The sequence below is a fragment of the Pseudophryne corroboree genome, chromosome 10, assembly GCF_028390025.1.
Source record: "Pseudophryne corroboree isolate aPseCor3 chromosome 10, aPseCor3.hap2, whole genome shotgun sequence".
In the NCBI taxonomy this organism is placed as follows: domain Eukaryota; kingdom Metazoa; phylum Chordata; class Amphibia; order Anura; family Myobatrachidae; genus Pseudophryne; species Pseudophryne corroboree.
Window position 1 is genome coordinate 254,460,466 of NC_086453.1, and position 27,402 is coordinate 254,487,867.

Here is a 27,402-nt window from a genome sequence, read left to right on the forward strand (position 1 = left end):
TCTTCCCTGGTCCCTGCTCAGAGCATGGTGCACCTGGGGGCGTTGTTGGACACTCACAACCAGCGGTTGTTCTTGTCTCAGGAGAAAGTCCTGAAGTTTCAGGACAGGATTTGATGCTTCCCATCTCGTCCGCAAGTGTTGATACATTCGGCGATGCAAGTGCTAGGTCTCAATGTGTCGGCTTTCGACATGGTGGAGTAGGCTCAATTCCATTCCCGCCCTCTGCAGAAGCTGATTCTTGCCAAGTGGGACGGCCTGCCTTACCATATCAGGTCCCAAATGATCTCATTGTCTCCGGAGGTCCGCTTGTCACTGAGCTGGTGGCTTCAGGACCAACGATTGAGCAGGGGTCATCCCTTCTGGATCTCCAACTGGGTCCTTATGACGACGGATGCCAGTCTGAGAGGTTGGGGCGACACTCCCTTCAGGGTCGGTGGACCAAGGAGGAGTCTCTCCTCCCGAAAAACATTCTGGAATTGCGGGCGGTGTTCAACTCATTGACCTTGGCCAAGCATTTAATACAGAACAGACCTGTTCAAGTACAGTCGGACAACGCCACCACGGTGGCATACATCAATCATCAAGGTGGCACTCGAAACTGCATGGCAATGAGGGAAGTATCACGGATTCCTCAGTGGGCGGAACGCCATCTGCTAGCCATATCGGCAGTATTCATTCCGGGGGTCCTAACTGGGAAGCGGACTTTCTCATTCGTCAGGACGTACACGCCGGAGAGTGGAGCCTCCATCCAGAAGTGTTTCAACTCCTCATGGACAGGTGGGGCCTTCCAGATGTGGACCTGATGGCATCTCGACACAATCACAAGGTTCCGGTCTTCGGAGCAAGGACAAGGGATCCTCAAGCAGTGTTCGTGGACACACTGGCAATTCCATGGAACTTTCAGCTGCCATACGTGTTTCCTCCAGTGTCTCTCCTGCCCAGAGTAATAAGGAAGTTCAAGCAAAAAGGAGGACTCCTACTTCTGATCGCTCCCGCGTGGCCCAGACGGCATTGGTTCTCAGACCTTCAGGGTCTCTTGTTAGAGCGTCCCCTTCTACTTCCACAGCGCCCTGATCTCCTCGTTCAGGGCCCCTGTGTATATCAGGATTTAGCCCGGTTGGCTTTGATGGCGTGGCTCTTGAAGCTTCCATCTTGAGGGCCAAAGGATTTTCTGAGGCGGTCATTCAAACCATGTTGAAAGCCCGGAAACCGGCTTCTGCTCGGATTTACTATAGGGTCTGGAATTCTTACTTTGCTTGGTGCGCATCAAACAATCATGACGCTTACAAGTTTAGTACGGCCAAACTTTTGGCCTTTCTACAACAGGGCCTGGGCTTGAGCCTTCATCTGGCCTCCATCAAGGTTCATATATCTGCCTTGTTGGTTTGGTTCCAGAGAAAATTTGCAACTTTACCTGATGTACATACGTTCACTCAGAGTATATCGCAGATTTAAACTTCCTACGTCCCGCCTTTGGCCCCTTGGGACTTGTCATGGTTTTGGAGGCGTTGCAAGGGTTTGAGCCTCTTGAATCTGCTGACCTTAAGTGGCTTTCTCTTAAAGTATTGTTTCTGCTGGCTATTGCCTCTGCTAGACGGGTGTCGGATTTGGGTGCCTTGTCTTTTAGGTCACCATATCTGATTTTTCACCGTGATCAGGCGGTTCTTAGAACACATCCCAGGTATTTACCTAAGATTGTGTCTTCTTTCCACCTTAATCAGGAGATTGTGATTCCGGCCTTTGCCTCTCCTGAATTGTCTACCAAAGAGCGGTCTTTGGATGTGGTATGGGCTCTCCGTATCTATGTGAAGAGAACTGCCTCCATCAGGAAGTCGGATTCTCTCTTTGTTCTGTTTGGTTTTCACAAACGTGGCTGGCCTGCTCACAAGCAGACCCTGGCCAGATGGATTAGAATGGTGATTGCACATGCTTATGTACAGGCTGGCCTTCCAGCTCCTGCTACCATAAAGGCCCATTCTACTCGGTCGGATGGACCTTCTTGGGCATCCTGCCGTGGTGCGACCCTTGAACCATTATTCAAGGCGGCTACATAGTCCTCAGTGAACACGTTCGTAAGGTTCTATGCCTTCGATACTTCCACCTCCCTAGGATGCTTCCTTTGGATGCCAGGTTCTTGTGCCCCTCCCATAAGGAACTGCTTTAGGACATCCCCAATGTCATTCCCTGTGGAGTCCAGTGTACCCTGCAGCAGAAAACGAGATTTATGGTAAGAACTTACCATCGTTAAATCTCTTTTTGCGAGGTACACTGGGCTAAGCCACTCAGCAGCTGCTGCTATAGAAACAGCCCACTGTTTGGCTAAGAGTGGTCTGACTCTTATGCTGCAGATATAACTATAGACAGACCGGGCAGTATGTTGTGCATACGCACTGCCTAATCCATTTGGACTGGTATCTCAAAGTGGGTGAGCATTTTCATGCACCCACCCAGTTGTGCTGCCAATCACTGCCGCCTGCAGCAGCATGTGTACAGGTGGTCTGCTGACAGCCCATACACACACAATTATGCACCAATATATCTGTAGATATCGTGTGTGCTGCAGGGCCAACGCAATATGTCTGTGAATGACAGCGTTCACAGACATATCAGTGGTTCAATAGAATGGCCGATATATCGGCCAGTGTGTACCCAGCATTATCTAATCAGTGACCAGCCTGTTGATTTGTTAAGGGTCAGACCACTTTCAGCCTTAGAGTGGCTGAAGTGCAGAGAACCATGTGGGCAGCTGTCATTCTCTGGGAAGCACTTTATATACATACGGTATAAACAGTGCTTCTGTGGCCACCTGGATTGAGCAAGTGATTTGTTATTTTGAGAACCCTATGAATTACTACTGGACAACGAAATCAATCATCACCTTGAAGAAGGTAAGTACTGTATGTAATGTGAGTGTGAGTGCAGGTGAAAGTGTAATAAAGGGTTAAAACATTTGGTGTATGTGTCTTGAGTTTCTTTAACATCACAGCCTCACTGACAGCACCACACCCCTACCTCACTGACAGCAGCACATCACTTCCTCACTGACAGCAGCACATTCCAGCCTCGCTGACAGCAGCACATCCCTACCACATTGACAGCAGCGCATCACTGCCTCACTGACAGCAGAACATCACAGCTTTGCTTACAGCAGCACACCCCTACCTCACTGACAGCAGCACACCCCTACCTCACTGACAGCAGCACATTCCTTCCTCACTGACAGCAGCACATCACAGTCTCGCTGACAGCAGCACCTCCCTACCTCACTGACAGCAGCACATCACTGCCTCACTGACAGCAGAACATCACAGCTTTGCTTACAGCAGCACACCCCTACCTCACTGACAGCAGCACATCTCTGCCTCACTGACAGCAGCACATCACCACCTCACTGACAGCAGAACATCACTGCCTCACTGACAGTAACACATCCTCGCATCACTGACATCAGCACATCACTGCCCTACCGACAGCAGAACATCACTGCCACACTGACAGCAGCACATCCCTGCCTCACTGACATCAGCGCATCCCTGCCTTACTGACAGCAGCCACTGCGTCACTGACAGCAGCACATCACTACTGACAGCAGCACATCACTACTCTACTGACAATAGCACATCACAGCCTCACTGACAACAGCAAATCACTGCCACACATCCTTGCCAAGCTGACACCAGCACATCCCTTCCTCACTGACAGCAGCGTATCCTTGCATCACATATCTCGCTGACAGCAGCACATCCCTGCCATACTGACAGTAAAGGTGGGTACACACTAGTAGATATATCTGCAGATCAATTGATCTGCAGATATATCTGTGGACGGATCGGGCAGTGTGCTGTGCATACACACTGCCCGATCCTTCGTGGACTGACGTCATGAACTGGGCGGGCGTGTACACACGCCCGCCCAGTTCAGCTGTCAATCACCGCCGGCTGCCGTAGCATGTGTACGGGCGGTCGGCCGACCGCCCCGTACACACACAGCGACGCGCCAATATATCGGCAGATATATTGGCCGTCGGCTGTGCTGCGCGGCCGTCGCGATACGTCTGTGAATGACGGAGTTCACAGACGTATCGGCCGTACACACTGGCCGACGGACCCACGATATATCGGCCATTCAAGAGAATGGCCGATATATCGACCAGTGTGTACGGGCCTTAACACATACCTGCCTAACTGACAGCAGCGCATCACTGCCTCACTAACAGCATTACATCACTACTGATAGCAGCACATCACTACTTTGCTAACAGCAGCACTCACTGACAGCAGCACATCCCTGCCATGCTGACAATACAACAGCACATCCCCACCTCGCTGACAGCAGCACATCCCAGCCTCGCTGACAGCAGCACATCACCTCCTCGCTGACAGCAGCACATCACCGCCTTGCTGACAGCCCTGCCTCATTGACAGCAGCACATCACCGCCCTAATGACAGCAGCACATCACTGCCTCGCTGATAGCAGCACATTGCATATTCACTGACAGCAGCACATCACAGCCATACTGACAGCAGTGTTACGTTCCTGATGCTAAGAACTAGAAAGATGTTGCGAAGTGAGTCCAGAGCACCAGGACGTGACGCTGAAATAGGGATGGAATGGGAATAGCCCCTAGCACCCTGCCTCCGTTGTTTTACCCGTGTGGTCAGTTCACACCTGAGTGACTATGGTTTCTTGGGCCCACGGCAGCCGCTGTTATGATTCCCGTACTCCAGACCAGATGAGATCTTATGGCAGAGGTCTGAGTACTGGAAAGATATGCTGGTTACGGGAGCAGGAAAGCCTAGTAACCCCTTGCGCCCTAACTCCGTTGTCTCGCCCGTGTTATCAGAAATCCCCTGTGAGACTATGGTTGCTTGAGCCCATGGCAGCCGCGTTCGAAGGGCGGATTATGTCTGCCCAACCCCGATGCCCCCTCAGGTCTTAATGGGAGACAAAGGGAAATCCGAGACAGGGTGATAACAAGGGGCCCTCTGACTGAGCAACCAGACCAGGGGTTACAAGCTATCTAACTTAACCAAAAGTATGTGCGGACAAACCGCCAGGGAAAAGGACAACCAAAGATCCACTGATCCGTTACTCCTATCCAGCACTGCTGGATACCAGAGTGGACTAGTGGGAGCGGAATCCTCCGCAAAAGCTCCGGAACACAATAAAACTAAATAATAAATAGTAAGCGGTCAAGCCGCAACACACGGCTACGCCGCGACTCACGAACACCACTGGATGTTAAAGGTGCTCGGTAGGACTCCAGGAAAGATGACAAATTCCGAGTACTGGATCACTGAGGACAGGAACAACCGGATGGAGCAGGACTGGAAACTCTCTGTAACAGACACAGCAACAGGAAGCTAACACCGGCGTCTGTGAGAAGTCCTGAGAGTGCTTTTATTTAGAACCCCTCCAATCCGGATCCAGACAGGGTAATGTTAATTATGCCGTGCAGCTGCATGCTGCACGGCCAGGATGCAATTTGACCTGATTCATTAGACCTAGCAACGGGGAACGCGGTCCGACAGTGGCGTCCCCGTTGCTATGGTCAGAGCGGCTCCGTGCGCCCGGCGTCTAGCGTTGCTAGGGAGCCGGCGGCTGTCTGCCTGCGGCGTCCCTAGTTGCTAGGCGCCGGGCCGCACTGACGGGCGGACCCTCGGCGCCTAACAGTACCCCCCCCTTGAGGAGGGGTCAAGGAACCCCTAAGGCCAGGCTTCTGAGGAAATTCTCGAAAAAACGCCCTTTTGAGCCTCGGGGCATGGAGATCCTCATCCAGGACCCAAGACCTTTCCTCTGGACCATAACCTCTCCAATGCACCAAAAAATAAAGCCGACCCCGGGACAACTTGGAATCGAGAACCTTCTCCACTAAGAACTCCTGCTGACCCTGTACGTCTATTGGTGATTTCCCCTGAGAGATCTTGCGAGGAAATTTACTGGACGAAACATAAGGTTTTAACAAGGAGCAATGGAAGGTATTTCCGATCCGTAAAGTTTTTGGTAACCGTAACCGGAAAGCCACTGGATTGACTTTTTTGATAATTTGAAATGGTCCAATAAATTTAGGACCCAATCTGGCTGAGGTTTGTCGAAGTTTAATGTTGCGAGTCGACAACCATACCCTATCTCCAACTTTGAAAGTGCACGGCCGCCGGAGCCTGTCAGAAAAATTTTTCTCCCGAAATGCCGCTTTTCTGAGAGCCAGGTGCACTTTTCTCCAAATGAGTTTGAGATGAGAGGTCAAGGTCAGTGAGGAGACAGAGGAATGTTGAAAAAAGGAATTAGCTCTAGGGTGAAAACCAAAAACTGTAAAAAATGGAGATACATTGGTGGAGGAATGACAGGCATTGTTGTAAGCAAACTCTGCTAACGGAAGAAACTCAGACCAGTCATTTTGGAGTTTGGCCGAGTACAAACGCAAATATTGTTTTAATGATTGATTGACTCGTTCAGTCTGCCCGTTGGATTGGGGATGGTAGCCAGACGTTAAAGATAATTTCATCTTCAATGAGGCACAAAAAGACTTCCAAAATTGTGCAATGAATTGTGGACCCCGATCAGAAACAATATCAGTGGGTAACCCATGGAGTCTGAAAACATGGCGGAGGAACAAGACTGCCAATCCCTGGGCAGATGGCAATCGGGGAAGAGCAATAAAATGGGCCATTTTGCTAAAACGGTCCACTACCACCCATATGACTCGGCATCCGGCTGACAGAGGGAGGTCCACCACAAAATCCATGGAAATATGAGACCATGGCCTAAGAGGAACATTCAAGGGCATAAGTTGACCGATAGGCAAGGAACGGGGAACCTTATGCTGTGCACAGACCTGACAAGAAAAAACAAACTCCTTAATGTCTTTGGAAAGACCAGGCCACCATACCGAGCGGGAAACTAATTCAAAAGTCTTAGCGATCCCCGGATGCCCGGCAACTTTGCTATCGTGAAACTCTGTCAAAACCGTTGCTCTCAAAAACTCGGGGACATAAAGACGACCAGCAGGAGTATTACCAGGAGCTTGATGTTGAAGCTGCTTCAACTGGGTAAATAAATCTTGTGTGAGGCCTGCCCGAATGACTGAAGACGGAAGTATGGGAGTAACAGGACTGTTGTCTTGAACTGGAAGAAAACTGCGTGATAGGGCATCTGCCTTGGTATTCTTGGAACCTGGCCTGAAGGTGATAATGAACTTGAAACGAGTAAAAAATAAAGCCCAACGAGCTTGCCGGGCATTAAGCCGTTTGGCTGATTCAATGTATTGAAGATTTTTGTGATCAGTCAAAACTGAAATGGTATGAGTGGCTCCTTCAAGCCAATGCCTCCACTCCTCAAAAGCCCATTTAATAGCCAGTAATTCCCGGTTACCAACATCGTAGTTGGATTCAGCAGATGAGAATTTCCTGGACATGAAGGCACAAGGATGTAATTCTAGGGAATCCGGATCCTTCTGAGACAGGATAGCCCCTACTCCAACCTCCGAGGCATCGACCTCAACAATGAAAGGCAATTCTGGGTTGGGATGTCTGAGGACAGGGGCTGAGACAAAGGCTTGTTTCAAGGCCTGAAAAGATAACTCCGCATCACGTGACCAGTTGGTAGGATCTGCTCCCTTCTTAGTCAGTGCCACAATGGGAGCAACTAGGTCAGAGAAAGAGTGAATAAATCTTCTATAGTAATTTGCAAACCCTAAAAAGCGCTGAATTGCTTTTAAATTGGTGGGTTGCGCCCAACTAAGGATGGCTTGGAGCTTCTTTGGTTCCATACAGAATCCCCGAGGGGAAATAATGTACCCAAAAAAGGATACCTCCGTGACATGAAATTCACACTTCTCCAGCTTGGCATATAGGTGATTTTCACGTAATCTTTTTAGAACCTGACGCACCTGGGTAACATGTTGTTCTATAGAGTCAGAATATATCAAAATATCGTCTAAGTAGACTACAACGAATTTTCCAAGAAATTCACGGAGCACATCGTTAATGAGATCCTGGAAAACTGCCGGAGCGTTGGACAGGCCGAAAGGCATAACCAGATACTCATAGTGGCCTGACTGAGTACTGAATGCCGTTTTCCACTCATCCCCTGACTTGATTCTGATGAGGTTATATGCTCCTCTCAGGTCAATCTTAGAAAAAATCACCGCCGAACGTAGCTGATCAAAGAGGACAGAAATCAGCGGCAAAGGGTAAGTATTCTTTACAGAGATTTTATTCAAGGCTCTAAAGTCGATGCAAGGTCTGAGTGATCCATCCTTCTTCTCCACGAAGAAGAAGCCTGCACTTAAAGGGGATTTAGATGGCCTGATAAATCCTTTCCCTAGGCTTTCTTTAACATACTCATTCATGGCCACAGTTTCAGGTCCGGACAATGCATATAACCTTCCCTTAGGCAAAGTGGCACCAGGAATTAACTCAATAGAACAATCATAAGGCCTATGGGGAGGCAGAATATCCGCATTGCCCTTGGAAAATACATCAACAAAATCCTGGTATACCACAGGAATGGGTGCGGGAATGACAGCAGCAATTCTGATGGGAAGCGTAATACATTCCTTATTACAGATGGTACCCCATTGTAAGATCTCCCCCAACTGCCAATCAATGATGGGATTATGAAAGGCCAGCCAAGGGTGACCCAGAACCACAGGAACTGCTGGGCAATGGGTAAGGAAAAACTCAATCTTTTCAGAATGCAGAGCTCCTACCGAAAGTAGAACAGAAGGTGTACAGAGAGAAATAACCCCATTGGACAAGGGACTCCCATCTAAACCATGCATGGTGATACACCTACCCAAGGCTAACTGAGGAATACCTAAGGCCTTGGCCCATGTTAAATCCATAAAGTTCCCTGCAGCTCCACTGTCCACAAAAGCCGAGACCGAAGAACAGAGGCTGCCAAAGGAAACTTTAGCTGGAACCAACAGTGAATTATTTGAGGAGATAAGCTGTAGACCAAAGTGAACCCCCTCACAACTCACTTGGTCGAGGCGTTTCCCGACTTGTTCGGACAACTACGGGCAAAATGTCCCTTACCCCCACAGTATAAACAAAGACCAGAATTTTGCCTTCTGGTTCTTTCTTCTGGAGACAGTTTGGAGAGGCCTATCTGCATGGGCTCCTCTATGTCCACAGGAATGGAAAAAACACAAGGAGTAGACCCGACAGATGCTCCTTTTTCAGCCCTCCGCTCTCTGAGACGACGATCAATCTTAATAGAGAGCTCCATGAGTTTATCGAGAGTCTCAGGAGCGGGATACTGAAGGAGACTGTCTTTTATAGACTCTGATAAGCCGAGGCGAAACTGACTGCGCAAGGCTGGGTCATTCCATCCACAGTCGTTCGACCAACGGCGAAACTCTGTACAATAAATCTCTGCGGGATTCCTACCCTGTCTGAGAGCACGCAACTGACTCTCGGCGGATGCCTCTCTATCAGGGTCGTCATACAAAAGCCCTAAGGACCCCAGAAAGGCGTCTACAGACAATAAAGCTGGATCGTCTGTCTTTAAACCAAAAGCCCAGGTCTGAGGATCCCCCTGTAGCAGAGAAATAATAATTCCTACCCGCTGAGATTCCGTACCTGAGGATACTGGTCTTAAACGAAAATACAGTTTACAAGACTCTTTAAAATTAAAAAACTGCTTTCTATCCCCAGAAAAACGGTCAGGCAGATGCATTTTTGGTTCAGGAATGACCCTCGGGGAAGTCCGTAACAGATCTTCCTGTGACCTCACCCGAAGGGACAGATCCTGAACCATCTGAGTAAGCTCTTGGATCTGGCTAACTAAAAGCTGGCCAGGATTTGGCCCAACACCGGTGGGATTCATGAAGCTGACAAAATCTCCCAACTGAATAAGGGAAAAAATTAACTCCTGTTAATTTTAAATTTTAGTCAGGCCGGTGTTAATGTTATGATTCCCGTACTCCAGACCAGATGAGATCTTATGGCAGAGGTCTGAGTACTGGAAAGATATGCTGGTTACGGGAGCAGGAAAGCCTAGTAACCCCTGGCGCCCTAACTCCGTTGTCTCGCCCGTGTTATCAGAAATCCCCTGCGAGACTATGGTTGCTTGAGCCCATGGCAGCCGCGTTCGAAGGGCGGATTATGTCTGCCCAACCCCGATGCCCCCTTAGGTCTTAATGGGAGACAAAGGGAAATCCGAGACAGGGTGATAACAAGGGGCCCTCTGACTGAGCAACCAGACCAGGGGTTACAAGCTATCTAACTTAACCAAAAGTATGTGCGGACAAACCGCCAGGGAAAAGGACAACCAAAGATCCACTGATCCGTTACTCCTATCCAGCACCGCTGGATACCAGAGTGGACTAGTGGGAGCGGAATCCTCCGCAAAAGCTCCGGAACACAATAAAACTAAATAATAAATAGTAAGCGGTCAAGCCGCAACACACGGCTACGCCGCGACTCACGAACACCACTGGATGTTAAAGGTGCTCGGTAGGACTCCAGGAAAGATGACAAATTCCGAGTACTGGATCACTGAGGACAGGAACAACCGGATGGAGCAGGACTGGAAACTCTCTGTAACAGACACAGCAACAGGAAGCTAACACCGGCGTCTGTGAGAAGTCCTGAGAGTGCTTTTATTTAGAACCCCTCCAATCCGGATCCAGACAGGGTAATGTTAATTATGCCGTGCAGCTGCATGCTGCACGGCCAGGATGCAATTTGACCTGATTCATTAGACCTAGCAACGGGGAACGCGGTCCGACAGTGGCGTCCCCGTTGCTATGGTCAGAGCGGCTCCGTGCGCCCGGCGTCTAGCGTTGCTAGGGAGCCGGCGGCTGTCTGCCTGCGGCGTCCCTAGTTGCTAGGCGCCGGGCCGCACTGACGGGCGGACCCTCGGCGCCTAACAGCCGCGTTTGAAGGGCGGATTAGGTCTGCCCAACTCCGATGCCCCCAGGTCTTAGAGTGAGACAAAGCGTGAACCGAGACAGGATAACAACAAGGGGACCTCTAACTAAAGCAAACAGAAGCTAGGGGCTACTAACTACCCTAAAACTAAATATATGTGCGGCACGCCGCCAAAGGAAAAGAACAACAAAATATATCACTGTCCACTCCCCCAAACGGCACCGCCGAGTTCCGGGGAGGACAGTGAAAAGCGGAAACCTCCGCAAAAACCACCAATACAAAAATAGTACCAAAAGGACTAAGCGGCCTAGGCCGCAACACGCGGCAGAAGCCGCTACTCACGAAACCGGGAGAGAACCCCAACAAACGAGAACCCCCAGATGACTGCAACAGGTTCATTTGAACAGGAAGGATTCCCAGGACCGGCTTCAGAACTCCAGGACTCAGGAGCACAGGGAGCAGGATCGACCAGATACAGCTGACCAGGAACAGACGTTACAAGGCAGGAACAGCATACAGGAAGCTATCACCGGCGTCTGTGCCAGGAAATGAGGGAGAATATAACAGGGAGCCTTCCAATAGCTGCAGCGAAGCTTAATTAGTAATGTCGTGCAGCTGCCCCGCTGCACGACCAGAGCTGACAGGTGTATTGATTGATAGGAAGCAACGGGGAACGCGGTTCGTCTGTGGCGTCCCCGTTGCTAAGGGTCTGGCGGCTAAGCGCGCACGGCGTCCCAGCATTGCCAGGGACCCGGCGGCTCAGCGCGCACGGCGTCCTGGCGTTGCTAGGCGCCGGGCGGGCAGGAAGGGACGTGCGGCGGCCGTGAGCGTTGCTCGGAAGCAGACCGAGCGGCGCCGCGGACCGCGGCACCTAACAGTACCCCCCCCTTGAGGATGGGTTAAAGAACCCCTAAAGCCGGGTTTCTGAGGAAATTCCTGAAAGAATAATCTCTTAAGTTTAGGGGCATGTAGATTCTTATCCAGGACCCAAGACCTTTCTTCCGGGCCATAGCCTTTCCAGTGAACCAAAACATAAAGCCGGCCCCGAGAAACTTTGGAATCTAAAACCTTCTCCACCAAGAACTCTTGTTGCCCCTGAACATCCACCGGAGGAAAACAACGTGACAGGGCATCGGCTTTTGTATTCTTGGAACCGGGCCTGAAGGTGATAATAAACCTGAAACAAGTAAAAAACAGCGCCCAACGTGCCCGTCGAGCATTAAGCCATTTAGCTGACTCAATATACTGCAGGTTCTTGTGGTCAGTAAACACCGTAATGGTATGCCTAGCTCCTTCCAGCCAATGCCTCCACTCCTCGAAAGCCCATTTAACTGCCAACAATTCTCGATTACCAACATCATAGTTGGATTCTGCGGAGGAGAATTTCCTGGACATGAAGGCACATGGGTGTAATTCCTGAGACTCCGGGTCTTACTGAGAAAGGATAGCCCCCACTCCAACCTCTGAGGCATCTACCTCGACAATAAAGGGGAGCTCCGGGTTAGGGTGTCTGAGTACTGGAGCTGAGACAAAGGCCTGATTTAAGGCCAGAAAGGCAGACTTGGCTTCAGGCGACCAATTGGAAGGGTCCGCTCCTTTTTTAGTCAATGCTACTATAGGAGCAACCAAATCAGAGAAGGTATGAATAAAACGCCTATAGTAATTTGCAAACCCTAAAAAGCGCTGAATTGCTTTTAAGTTCGTGGGTTGTGCCCAATTTAGGATGGCCTGGAGTTTTTTTGGTTCCATGAAAAACCCCTTAGGAGAAATAATATACCCCAGGAAGGACACTTCTGTGATATGGAAATCACATTTCTCCAGCTTGGCGTATAAATGATTTTCCCGTAACTTCTGAAGGACCAGTCGCACATGGGTAATATGTTGTTCTAAAGACTCGGAGTAAATCAAAATGTCATCTAAATAAACGACCACGAACTTTCCTAGAAAGTCGCGAAGGACGTCGTTAATGAGATCTTGAAATACAGCAGGAGCATTTGACAGCCCAAACGGCATCACCAGGTATTCATAATGTCCCGACTGTGTGCTGAAAGCCGTCTTCCACTCATCCCCAGATTTAATTCGGATGAGATTGTAAGCCCCTCTAAGATCGATCTTGGAAAAGATAACGGCAGTCCGGAGCTGATCAAAAAGTACTGAAATCAGTGGCAAGGGGTAGGTGTTTTTAACAGAGATTTTATTCAGAGCCCGAAAATCAATACATGGTCTGAGCGACCCATCTTTTTTCTCAACAAAAAAGAACCCTGCACTCAATGGAGATTTTGAGGGCCTAATGAAGCCTTTTTTTAGGCTCTCCTGTACATAATCATTCATTTCCGTAGTTTCCGGCCCAGACAGGGCATATAGTCTCCCCTTAGGCAAAGAGGCACCGGGAACTAAGTCAATAGCGCAGTCATAGGACCGATGAGGAGGCAGAATATCCGCATTACCCTTGGAGAAAACGTCGGCAAAGTCCTGATATTCCAAAGGAATAAGTTCTGGGGTGACTGCCGCAACCCAGACTGGACGGGAAATACATTCCTTAACACAAAAGGGACCCCATCGGGAAATCTCCCCAGACCGTCAATCTATGGTGGGATTATGAAAGGCAAGCCAGGGGTGACCCAGAACTACGGGGACAGCCGGACAATGGGTAAGGTAAAATTCGATTTTCTCTGAATGTAGGGCCCCCACTGTCAGTTGTACTGGAGGTGTGCGGTGAGTGATTACCCCATTAGAAAGCGGACCACCATCCAAGCCGTGCATGGTGATACGTTTATCCAAAGGTATCTGTGGAACGCCCAAAGCCTGAGCCCAACCAAGATCCATGAAATTTCCCGCAGCTCCACTATCGACGAAGGCCGACACCAACGAACTGAGGCTACCAAAGGAAATTTTTACAGGAACTAATAAGGAATCATTAGAGGAGATTAACTGCAGACCCAAGTGAACCCCTCTCACAATTCACTTGGTCAGAGCGTTTCCCTGCTTATTCGGGCAATTACGTGCGATATGTCCCTTGCCACCACAATACAAACAAAGACCAGAATTTAGCCTTCTGGTTCTTTCCTCTGGGGACAGCCGGGAGAGACCCATTTGCATAGGCTCCTCGACGTCCTCAGGGAAAGTATACACACATGGACTAGGCCTGAAACTAGCTCCTCTTTCAGCCCTCCGCTCCCGGAGACGACGATCAATTTTAATAGCAAGCTCCATGAGTTTGTCTAGAGTCTCTGGAGCAAGGTACTGAAGGAGACTGTCTTTAATAACTTCAGACAAACCGAGGCGAAACTGACTGCGCAGGGCCGGGTCATTCCAGCCACAGTCGTTCGACCAACGGCGAAACTCGGTACAATACCCCTCTGCTGGATTTTTCCCTTGCTTAAGTGCACGCAGGTGGCTCTCAGCCGACGCTTCTCTATCAGGGTCATCATACAAAAGGCCTAAGGACTTAAAAAAGGCATCTACAGATAGCAAGGCAACATCATCGGCTTTTAGCCCAAAAGCCCAGGTTTGCGGATCGCCTTGTAGTAATGACATCACAATCCCGACCCGTTGAGACTCAGTACCAGAGGATCGGGGCCTTAAATGAAAATAAAGCTTACAAGCTTCCTTGAAATTAAAAAAAATCCTTTCGGTTACCCGAAAAACGGTCAGGTAGATGCATCTTTGGTTCTGGAATCATAATCGGGGAGGCTCGCAAAAGATCTTCCTGCGATCTCACCCGAAGAGTAAGATCCTGAACCATCTGAGTTAGTTCCTGAATCTGGTTGGCTAAAAGCTGGCTGGGATTCGGTCCTAAAACTGCCGGATTCATGAGGCCGAATTTCAAGGCCCACCAAATACAAATAACTCTTTATATTTTTTTTTTTTTTGTGTGTGTGTGGCCGGTGATAATGTTACGTTCCTGATGCTCAGAACTAGAAAGATGTTGCGAAGTGAGTCCAGAGCACCAGGACGTGACGCTGAAATAGGGATGGAATGGGAATAGCCCCTAGCACCCTACCTCCGTTGTTTTACCCGTGTGGTCAGTTCACGCCTGAGTGACTATGGATTCTTGGGCCCACGGCAGCCGCGTTTGAAGGGCGGATTAGGTCTGCCCAACTCCAATGCCCCCAGGTCTTAGAGTGAGACAAAGCATGAACCGAGACAGGATAATAACAAGGGGACCTCTAACTAAAGCAAACAGAAGCTAGGGGCTACTAACTACCCTAAAACTAAATATATGTGCGGCACGCTGCCAAAGGAAAAGAACAACAAAAGATATCACTGTCCACTCCCCCACACGGCACCGCCGAGTTCCGGGGAGGACAGTGAAAAGCGGAAACCTCCGCAAAAACCACCAATACAAAAATAGTACCAAAAGGACTAAGCGGCCTAGGCCGCAACACGCGGCAGAAGCCGCTACTCACAAAACCGGGAGAGAACCCCAACAAACGAGAACCCCCAGATGACTGCAACAGGTTCACTTGAACAGGAAGGATTCCCAGGACCGGCTTCAGAACTCCAGGACTCAGGAGCACAGGGAGCAGGATCTACCAGATACACCTGACCAGGAACAGACGTTACAAGGCAGGAACAGCATACAGGAAGCTATCACCGGCGTCTGTGCCAGGAAATGAGGGAGAATATAACAGGGAGCCTTCCAATAGCTGCAGCGAAGCTTAATTAGTAATGTCGTGCAGCTGCCAAGCTGCACGACCAGAGCTGACAGGTGTATTGATTGATAGGAAGCAACGGGGAACGCGGTTCGTCTGTGGCGTCCCCGTTGCTAAGGGTCCGGTGGCTAAGCGCACACGGCGTCCCAGCGTTGCCAGGGACCCAGCGGCTCAGCACGCACGGCGTCCTGGCGTTGCTAGGCGCCGGGCGGGCAGGAAGGGAGGTGCGGCGGCCGTGAGCGTCGATCAGAAGCAGACCGAGCAGCGCCGCGGACCGAGGTAACTAACAAGCAGCACATCACCTTCTCACTGACAGCAGCACTTCACCACCTTGCTGACAACAGCACATCACTGCCTCACGAACAGCAGAACATCACTGCCAGCAGCTTATCCCTAACCTCCTCTTACGTTCAGGACCTGGCCGGTGGGATGCCAGCCTCAGCATTCTAACAAGTGTCAGGATTCCGCTGGCATCCCAACTACATCCCGTTGAACACACTTGACCTTCATCATATGTGATTGAGCTTGAATGAGTATCACACTGATTTGAAAAGTTGTTGTTTGCACAATAAACGGTATGGGGTTAAAATACCGCCTGTTGGGATCCCGGCTGTCTCAGTACCGACGCTGGAATTTCGACAGGGGTACTATACTGCCACCGGCGAAGTAGGTGATTCTACCTCTGTGAGTGTCCACGACAACCATAGAGGGAAAATAGAACCTGTGGTGAGCAAACACCGAGCCTGCAAGGGGCTTCGTTGCACTCGCCCCCCTGCTGGCATTCTGGCGCATGGGATTCCGATGTTGGTATACTGACATTCGCCATCCCATGCGCCGGAATCCCATACTGCCCCCAATAAACACATTTGTTTATTGCATCTAATTTTGAGTAACTAATTCTTATTAAGAATAATAGAATCTAGCACCAGGGCTTTCATTTTTTATTATTATTATTATTATTATTATTATTTATATTTTGAGTCACTGACTGTATCTATCTATCTATCTATCTATCTATCTATCTATCTATCTGTCTGTCTGTCTGTCTGTCTATCGCCAAACAGAGCTGGGTACTGCAGCCAGTATACACATACAGTACATAGGCAGATCCAGTGAGGGGAGAAGGAGGCACTCAGGCCCCTGCACCCCCTGTCAATGCTGCTATTTTGTTTAATGGAGGGTAGCATAATGTGTAAGGGGCACTACATCTGTCTATGCATAATATGTAATGGTCACTACTACTGTGTTGCCTAATGTGTAAAGGGCACTACTACTGTGTGGACATAAAATGCAAGGGGTACTATACTACTACAGTGTGGTGTACCATGCAAGGGACACTACTATTGTGTGGCATACTGTGCAAGGGACACTACTACTGAGTAGCGTAACAAGTAAGGGACACTACTTCTAGGCTTGTGGCTCACAAGGATGGCATATCTGGTGAGGCCACGCCTCTTGTAGCAAGGCCATGCCCCTTTTCAGAAAGCATGCAAATGTACGTAGTACTACTTACCACCCCCCTTCCCCTATCATGGTGCCATATAGTTATTTGGTGCATAATAATCTCTGTCTTGTCATGTTTATTTTATAGGAGAATGGCCTCTGAAGATATTTGGAGAGAGGAAACCCTGCCTGGATTTTTTGAAATTGTTCTTCTTAGTAACAATCAGCCAAAGGATAACAAAATCTACATTATGTACCATGGCACTACATTGGATGCAGCCAAACAGATTATTCAGAAGGGTTTTAAAAGATCTGAGGAAAAAGTCAACATGTTAGGAGCAGGGATCTATGTAAGCAGAGATATAGAAAAGGCAGGGAGGTACCCGCTTGGTAGTAAACATAACCAAGTTATTTTAAAGTTGAGAGTGAATGTAGGCAAGGTGAAAAAAATAGATTGCCAAGGTCATACTCTGCAGAAGACATGGCATGATTCTGGGTATGACACTGCCTGGGTGCCTGAGCACTGTGGTATGGTGGGCAGTGGATTAGAAGAGGATTGTGTTTGGGATCCCAAAAGGATCAAGGTGGTCGGAGTTGTGAAAGCCCCAGAAGAGGAGGAGGATAATCTGAATGAATTAGTTAAAAAGTATAAAAAATAAAATCTATAAAAACATATACTGACAGATGTTACGCTGCACATTTTCTTAAAACTGTCATCTGCCATGTTTTACCATTAACTTCATAGTACTCACTCAATCTATATACATAGCTAATCATCACTGATTCTTACTAAATCTATTTCTAGTTTTCTCACATAATTGTTAATGATTTTAACTTTCTATACTCTAATGTAACGATAATAAGTTATGTAACTAACGGTAATGACCATAAAGCTTGAAAGATATAGTAAAATCCAGCGAGGACCGATGGTTGATTGTATACCTGCTCTGTATTCCATACTGTTTTTTTATTAAAAATCTGGCATCAACCATATTTATTTTCTTACAGTTTATTATTGAGATGTTGACAGTTTAAATAACTGAATCTAACTAGAGATGAGTTTATTAGGAATTTATTTTTAATAAATGGCCATACCCCCATAATTCATCACTACTGCTAATATATCAATCATATTAATACTGTTTATTTAGCTTCTTTTATTCAGCCAATAAAGCCTCAAACACCTTTTTAGTTTATTATCTGCCATCCAGCCCAGACTGACAGACCTTTAATACCACTTTCAGACAGAAAAGTCTGAAAGTTCCAGCAATTACACGGCATTTAAATCCCGTGTAGTTTTGCCAGTCCCTGTCTGACCCCCCTTTCACACAGACAAGCAAATTACCGGGTCGAGAATTTCGACCTGGTAATTTGCAGATTAACACGGATATTTTGTCTGTGTGAAAGAGTCAACCTGGGTTGAAATTCCAGTGTCGAAGTTCCGGGTTGACCCTTTCACAAAGAAAAAGGACCCGTGTTTTTTTATAAAATTACCGGGTAGAACTGCTTCACCCAGTAATTTCAGTTTCTGTGTGAAAGGGGTATAACTGTAATTACTTTATTTAATAAGCTAACTTGAACACTAAACACTGTCCTGTTTATTTAAATGTATGTTGTTCATTGAATGTTACGCCTAAGATCAGATTTAACTATCTGGTTTTCTGTTAGAACCTCGCATGATGTGAATCTGTTATTTTGGTCAAACATTGCTTAATTTTTCTCATTCTTCTTATGGGGTACCAGCAAAAGTAAGTCAGATTTTCCTACTGTATTATCCTATGTAGTGTTAGTGCACAAGGGCCCTCATTCCGAGTCGTTCGCTCGGTATTTTTCATCGCATCGCAGTGAAATTCCGCTTAGTGCGCATGCGCAATAATCGCACTGCGACTGCGCCAAGTATCTTTGCTATGAAGATAGTATTTTTACTCACGGCTTTTTCATCGCTCCGGCGATCGTAATGTGATTAACAGGAAATGGGTGTTACTGGGCGGAAACACGGCGTTTTATGGGCGTGTGGCTGAAAACGCTACCGTTTCCGGGAAAAATGCAGGAGTGGCCGGAGAAACGGGGGAGTGGTTGGGCGAACGCTGGGTGTGTTTGTGACGTCAAACCAGGAACGACAAGCACTGAACTGATCGCACAGGCAGAGTAAGTGTGGAGCTACTCTAAAACTGCTAAGTAGTTTGTGATCGCAATATTGCGAATACATCGGTCGCAATTTTAAGATGCTAAGATACACTCCCAGTAGGCGGCGGCTTAGCGTGTGTAACTCTGCAAAATTCGCCTTGCGACCGATCAACTCGGAATGAGGGCCATGGTTTTTACTGAAAATCAGCTATCAATTGACAGCAGGTTCATTTTTTTTTTTCTAAACCTCTGCAAACTGACCACTTAGAAAATGTAACCCAAAGTCCTGCCATCACTAAGATAAAGTTAAAGAATTGACAGTATTAGAAATCCATAGGCAAAACAAGGAGAAAAGAAAGACTCTGTGTTGGGGCACTCATATAAAATATTACTAGACAATAAAACCTAACTTTTAATCAATTTTACTAAAATAGAGTGACTCAAAAGCAAAATTGAGCATTGGTATATCAAAGATAATAAGATTTTACTTACCGATAAATCTATTTCTCGTAGTCCGTAGTGGATGCTGGGGACTCCGTCAGGACCATGGGGATTAGCGGCTCCGCAGGAGACAGGGCACAAAAATAAAGCTTTAGGATCAGGTGGTGTGCACTGGCTCCTCCCCCTATGACCCTCCTCCAAGCCTCAGTTAGGATACTGTGCCCGGACGAGCGTACACAATAAGGAAGGATTTTGAATCCCGGGTAAGACTCATACCAGCCACACCAATCACACCGTACAACTTGTGATCTGAACCCAGTTAACAGTATGACAAACGTAGGAGCCTCTGAACAGACGGCTCACAACAATAACAACCCGATTTTTTTTGTAACAATAACTATGTACAAGTATTGCAGACAATCCGCACTTGGGATGGGCGCCCAGCATCCACTACGGACTACGAGAAATAGATTTATTGGTAAGTAAAATCTTATTTTCTCTGACGTCCTAGTGGATGCTGGGGACTCCGTCAGGACCATGGGGATTATACCAAAGCTCCCAAACGGGCGGGAGAGTGCGGATGACTCTGCAGCACCGAATGAGAGAACTCCAGGTCCTCTTTAGCCAGGGTATCAAATTTGTAGAATTTTACAAACGTGTTCTCCCCCGACCACGTAGCTGCTCGGCAGAGTTGTAATGCCGAGACCCCTCGGGCAGCCGCCCAGGATGAGCCCACCTTCCTTGTGGAATGGGCCTTGACAGATTTAGGCTGTGGCAGGCCTGCCACAGAATGTGCAAGTTGAATTGTGCTACAAATCCAACGAGCAATGGTCTGCTTAGAAGCAGGAGCACCCAGCTTGTTGGGTGCATACAGTATAAACAGTGAGTCAGATTTTCTGACTCCAGCCGTCCTTGAAATATATATTTTCAATGCCCTGACAACGTCCAGCAACTTGGAATCCTCCAAATGGCTAGTAGCCGCAGGCACCACAATAGGCTGGTTCAGGTGAAACGCTGACACCACCTTAGGCAGAAACTGAAGACGCGTCCGCAGTTCTGCCCTGTCCGAATGGAAAATCAGATATGGGCTTTTATACGATAAAGCCGCCAATTCTGACACTCTCCTGGCTGAAGCCAGGGCCAGTAGCATGGTTACTTTCCATGTAAGATATTTCAAATCCACCGATTTGAGTGGCTCAAACCAATGGGATTTGAGAAAATCCAAAACTACATTAAGGTCCCACGGAGCCACTGGGGGCACAACCGGGGCTGTATATGTAGTACTCCTTTTACAAAAGTCTGGACTTCAGGAACTGAAGCCAATTCTTTCTGGAAGAAAATCGACAGGGCCGAAATTTGAACCTTAATGGACCCCAATTTGAGGCCCATAGACAATCCTGTTTTCAGGAAATGTAGGAATCGACCCAATTGAAATTCCTCCGTGGGGGCCTTCCTGGCCTCACACCACGCAACATATTTTCTCCAAATGCGGTGATAATGTTGTGCAGTCACCTCCTTCCTGGCTTTTACCAGTGTAGGAATGACCTCTTCCGGAATGCCTTTTTCCCTTAGAATTCGGCGTTCAACCGCCATGCCGTCAAACGCAGCCGCGGTAAGTCTTGGAATAGACACGGTCCCTGCTGAAGCAGGTCCCGTCTTAGAGGTAGAGGCCACGGATCTTCCGTGAGCATCTCCTGAAGTTCCGGGTACCAAGTTCTTTTTGGCCAATCCGGAGCCACGAGTATCGTTCTTACTCCCCTTTGCCGTATAATTCTCAGTACTTTTGGTATGAGAGGCAGAGGAGGAAACACATACACTGACTGGAACACCCATGGTGTTACCAGAGTGTCCACAGCTATTGCCTGAGGGTCTCTTGACCTGGCGCAATACCTGTCCAGTTTTTTGTTGAGGCGAGACGCCATCATATCCACCTTTGGTTTTTCCCAACGGTTCACAATCATGTGGAAGACTTCTGGATGAAGTCCCCACTCTCCCGGGTGTAGATCGTGTCTGCTGAGGAAGTCTGCTTCCCAGTTGTCCACTCCCGGAATGAACACTGCTGACAGTGCTATCACATGATCTTCCGCCCAGCGAAGAATCCTTGCAGCTTCTGCCATTGCTCTCCTGCTTCTTGTGCCGCCCTGTCTGTTTACGTCGGCGACTGCCGTGATGTTGTCCGACTGGATCAACACCGGCTGACCCTGAAGCAGGGGTTTTGCCAGGCTTAGAGCATTGTAAATCGCTCTTAGCTCCAGTATATTTATGTGAAGAGACATCTCCAGGCTTGACCATACTCCCTGGAAGTTTCTTCCCTGTGTGACCGCTCCCCAGCCTCTCAGACTGGCATCCGTGGTCACCAGGACCCAGTCCTGTATGCCGAATCTGCGGCCCTCTAACAGATGAGCACTCTGCAACCACCACAGAAGAGACACCCTTGTCCGTGGCGATAAGGTTATCCGCTGATGCATCTGCAGATGCGATCCGGACCATTTGTCCAGCAGATCCCACTGAAAAGTTCTTGCGTGAAATCTGCCGAATGGAATCGCTTCGTAAGAAGCCACCATTTTTCCCAGGACCCTTGTGCAATGATGCACTGACACTTTTCCTGGTTTTAGGAGGTTCCTGACTAGCTCGGATAACTCCCTGGCTTTCTTCTCCGGGAGAAACACCTTTTTCTGGACTGTGTCCAGAATCATCCCTAGGAACAGCAGACGTGTCGTCGGAAACAGCTGCGGTTTTGGAATATTTAGAATCCACCCGTGCTGTCGTAGAACTACTTGAGATAGTGCTACTCCGACCTCCAACTGTTCTCTGGACCTTGCCCTTATCAGGAGATCGTCCATTTTCTTTGAAGAAGAATCATCATTTCGGCCATTACCTTGGTAAGGACCCGGGGTGCCGTGGACAATCCAACCGGCAGCGTCTGAAACTGATAGTGACAGTTCTGTACCACGAACCTGAGGTACCCTTGGTGAGAAGGGCAATTTGGGACATGGAGGTAAGCATCTGTCCCGGGACACCATATAGTCCCCTTTTTCCTGGTTCGCTATCACTGCTCTGAGTGACTCCATCTTGATTTGAACCTTTTTATGTAAGTGTTCAAATATTTCAGATTTAGAATAGGTCTCACCGAGCCGTCTGGCTTCAGTACCACAATATAGTGTGGAATAATACCCCTTTCCTTGTTGTAGGAGGGGTACTTTGATTATCACCTGCTGGGAATACAGCTTGTGAATTGTTTCCACTACTGCCTCCCTGTCGGAGGGAGACGTTGGTAAAGCAGACTTCAGGAACCTGCGAGGGGGAGACGTCTCGAACTTCCAATCTGTACCCCTGGGATACTACTTGTAGGATCCAGGGGTCCACTTGCGAGTGAGCCCACTGCGTGCTGAAACTCTTGAGACGACCCCCCACCGCACCTGAGTCCGCTTGTACGGCCCCAGCGTCATGCTGAGGACTTGGCAGAAGCGGTGGAGGGCTTCTGTTCCTGGGAATGGGCTGCCTGCTGCAGTCTTCTTCCCTTTCCTCTATCCCATGGCAGATATGACTGGCCTTTTGACCGCTTGCCCTTATGGGGACGAAAGGACTGAGGCTGAAAAGACGTTGTCTTTTTCTCCTTTATACGGCAATACTTCCATGTGCCGTTTGGAATCTGCATCACCTGACCACTGTCGTGTCCATAAACAACTTCTGGCAGATATGGACATCGCACTTACTCTTGATGCCAGAGTGCAAATATCCCTCTGTGCATCTCGCATATATAGAAATGCATCCTTTAAATGCTCTATAGTCAGTAAAATACTGTCCCTGTCAAGGGTATCAATATTTTCAGTCAGGGAATCCGACCAAGCCACCCCAGCGCTGCACATCCAGGCTGAGACGATCGCTGGTCGCAGTATAACACCAGTATGTGTGTATATACTTTTTAGGATATTTTCCAGCCTCCTATCAGCTGGCTCCTTGAGGGCGGCCCTATCTGGAGACGGTACCGCCACTTGTTTTGATAAGCGTGTGAGCGCCTTATCCACCCTAAGGGGTGTTTCCCAATGCGCCCTAACTTCTGGCGGGAAAGGGTATACCGCCAATAATTTTCTATCGGGGGAAACCCACGCATCATCACACACTAGAGATGAGCGGGTTCGGTTTCTCTGAATCCGAACCCGCACGAACTTCATGTTTTTTTCACGGGTCCGAGCAGACTCGGATCCTCCCGCCTTGCTCGGTTAACCCGAGCGCGCCCGAACGTCATCATGACGCTGTCGGATTCTCGCGAGACTCGGATTCTATATAAGGAGCCGCGCGTCGCCGCCATTTTCACACGTGCATTGAGATTGATAGGGAGAGGACGTGGCTGGCGTCCTCTCCATTTAGATTAGGGTTGAGAGAGAGAGAGAGAGATTGACCTGAGGCTGTGATACTGTAGAAGAGAGTGCAGAGTTTAGTGACTGACGACCACAGTGACCTCCAGACAGTGCAGTTGTTTGTTTTATTTAATATATCCGTTCTCTGCCTGAAAAAAACGATACACACAGTGACTCAGTCACATACCATATCTGTGTGCACTGCTCAGCCCAGTGTGCTGCATCAATGTATATATATATCTGACTGTGCTCAGCTCACACAGCTTATAATTGTGGGGGAGACTGGGGAGCACTGCAGTGCCAGTTATAGGTTATAGCAGGAGCCAGGAGTACATAATATTATATTAAAATTAAACAGTGCACACTTTTGCTGCAGGAGTGCCACTGCCAGTGTGACTAGTGACCAGTGACCTGACCACCAGTATATATAATATTAGTAGTATACTATCTCTTTATCAACCAGTCTATATTAGCAGCAGACACAGTACAGTGCGGTAGTTCACGGCTGTGGCTACCTCTGTGTCGGCACTCGGCAGCCCGTCCATAATTGTATATACCACCTAACCGTGGTTTTTTTTTCTTTCTTTATAGTCATACTAGTTACGAGTATACTATCTCTTTATCAACCAGTCTATATTAGCAGCAGACACAGTACAGTGCGGTAGTTCACGGCTGTGGCTACCTCTGTGTCGGCACTCGGCAGCCCGTCCATAATTGTATATACCACCTAACCGTGGTTTTTTTTTCTTTCTTTATACATACATACTAGTTACGAGTATACTATCTCTTTATCAACCAGTCTATATTAGCAGCAGACACAGTACAGTGCGGTAGTTCACGGCTGTGGCTACCTCTGTGTCGGCACTCGGCAGCCCGTCCATAATTGTATATACCACCTAACCGTGGTTTTTTTTTCTTTCTTTATACATACATACTAGTTACGAGTATACTATCTCTTTATCAACCAGTCTATATATTAGCAGCAGACACAGTACAGTGCGGTAGTTCACGGCTGTGGCTACCTCTGTGTCGGCACTCGGCAGCCCGTCCATAATTGTTTATACCACCTAACAGTGTTTTTTTTTTCTTTCTTTATACATACATACTAGTTACGAGTATACTATCTCTTTATCAACCAGTCTATATATTAGCAGCAGACACAGTACAGTGCGGTAGTTCACGGCTGTGGCTACCTCTGTGTCGGCACTCGGCAGCCCGTCCATAATTGTATATACCACCTAACCGTGGTTTTTTTTTCTTTCTTTATACATACATACTAGTTACGAGTATACTATCTCTTTATCAACCAGTCTATATTAGCAGCAGACACAGTACAGTGCGGTAGTTCACGGCTGTGGCTACCTCTGTGTCGGCACTCGGCAGCCCGTCCATAATTGTATATACCACCTAACCGTGTTTTTTTTTTCTTTCTTTATACATACATACTAGTTACGAGTATACTATCTCTTTATCAACCAGTCTATATATTAGCAGCAGACACAGTACAGTGCGGTAGTTCACGGCTGTGGCTACCTCTGTGTCGGCACTCGGCAGCCCGTCCATAATTGTATATACCACCTAACCGTGGTTTTTTTTTCTTTCTTTATACATACATACTAGTTACGAGTATACTATCTCTTTATCAACCAGTCTATATATTAGCAGCAGACACAGTACAGTGCGGTAGTTCACGGCTGTGGCTACCTCTGTGTCGGCACTCGGCAGCCCGTCCATAATTGTATATACCACCTAACCGTGGTTTTTTTTTCTTTCTTTATACATACATACTAGTTACGAGTATACTATCTCTTTATCAACCAGTCTATATTAGCAGCAGACACAGTACAGTGCGGTAGTTCACGGCTGTGGCTACCTCTGTGTCGGCACTCGGCAGCCCGTCCATAATTGTATATACCACCTAACCGTGGTTTTTTTTTCTTTCTTTATACATACATACTAGTTACGAGTATACTATCTCTTTATCAACCAGTCTATATATTAGCAGCAGACACAGTACAGTGCGGTAGTTCACGGCTGTGGCTACCTCTGTGTCGGCACTCGGCAGCCCGTCCATAATTGTATATACCACCTAACCGTGGTTTTTTTTTCTTTCTTTATACATACATACTAGTTACGAGTATACTATCTCTTTATCAACCAGTCTATATTAGCAGCAGACACAGTACAGTGCGGTAGTTCACGGCTGTGGCTACCTCTGTGTCGGCACTCGGCAGCCCGTCCATAATTGTATATACCACCTAACCGTGGTTTTTTTTTCTTTCTTTATACATACATACTAGTTACGAGTATACTATCTCTTTATCAACCAGTCTATATATTAGCAGCAGACACAGTACAGTGCGGTAGTTCACGGCTGTGGCTACCTCTGTGTCGGCACTCGGCAGCCCGTCCATAATTGTATATACCACCTAACCGTGGTTTTTTTTTCTTTCTTTATAGTCATACTAGTTACGAGTATACTATCTCTTTATCAACCAGTCTATATTAGCAGCAGACACAGTACAGTGCGGTAGTTCACGGCTGTGGCTACCTCTGTGTCGGCACTCGGCAGCCCGTCCATAATTGTATATACCACCTAACCGTGGTTTTTTTTTCTTTCTTTATACATACATACTAGTTACGAGTATACTATCTCTTTATCAACCAGTCTATATTAGCAGCAGACACAGTACAGTGCGGTAGTTCACGGCTGTGGCTACCTCTGTGTCGGCACTCGGCAGCCCGTCCATAATTGTATATACCACCTAACCGTGGTTTTTTTTTCTTTCTTTATACATACATACTAGTTACGAGTATACTATCTCTTTATCAACCAGTCTATATATTAGCAGCAGACACAGTACAGTGCGGTAGTTCACGGCTGTGGCTACCTCTGTGTCGGCACTCGGCAGCCCGTCCATAATTGTATATACCACCTAACCGTGTTTTTTCTTTCTTCTTTATACATACATACTACTACGACATCTCTTTATCAACCAGTCTATATTAGCAGCAGACACAGTACAGTACGGTAGTTCACGGCTGTGGCTACCTCTGTGTCTGCACTCGGCAGGCAGTCCGTCCATAATTGTATACCACCTAACCGTTTACTTTCTTCTTTATACATACATAGTTACATAGACATCTCTTTATCAACCAGTCTATATTAGCAGCAGACACAGTACAGTACGGTAGTTCACGGCTGTGGCTACCTCTGTGTCTGCACTCGGCAGGCAGTCCATAATTGTATACTAGTATCCATCTCCATTGTTTACCTGAGGTGCCTTTTAGTTGTGCCTATTAAAATATGGAGAACAAAAATGTTGAGGTTCCAAAATTAGGGAAAGATCAAGATCCACTTCCACCTCGTGCTGAAGCTGCTGCCACTAGTCATGGCCGAGACGATGAAATGCCAGCAACGTCGTCTGCCAAGGCCGATGCCCAATGTCATAGTACAGAGCATGTCAAATCCAAAACACCAAATATCAGAAAAAAAA

The 27,402-nt window shown here is 47.8% G+C and overlaps 1 long non-coding RNA gene across 1 annotated transcript in view; it reads left to right on the forward strand.

Moving 5' to 3' along the window:
- Positions 1-17,969, forward strand: part of LOC134966443 (uncharacterized) — a 37,029-nt gene extending 19,060 nt beyond the window's left edge. Inside the window, exon 3 of the long non-coding RNA XR_010188651.1 lies at positions 17,125-17,969. This is a non-coding gene — a long non-coding RNA (uncharacterized LOC134966443). The remainder of the gene's footprint in view (positions 1-17,124) is intronic.
- The last annotated feature ends 9,433 nt before the right edge of the window (positions 17,970-27,402 follow it).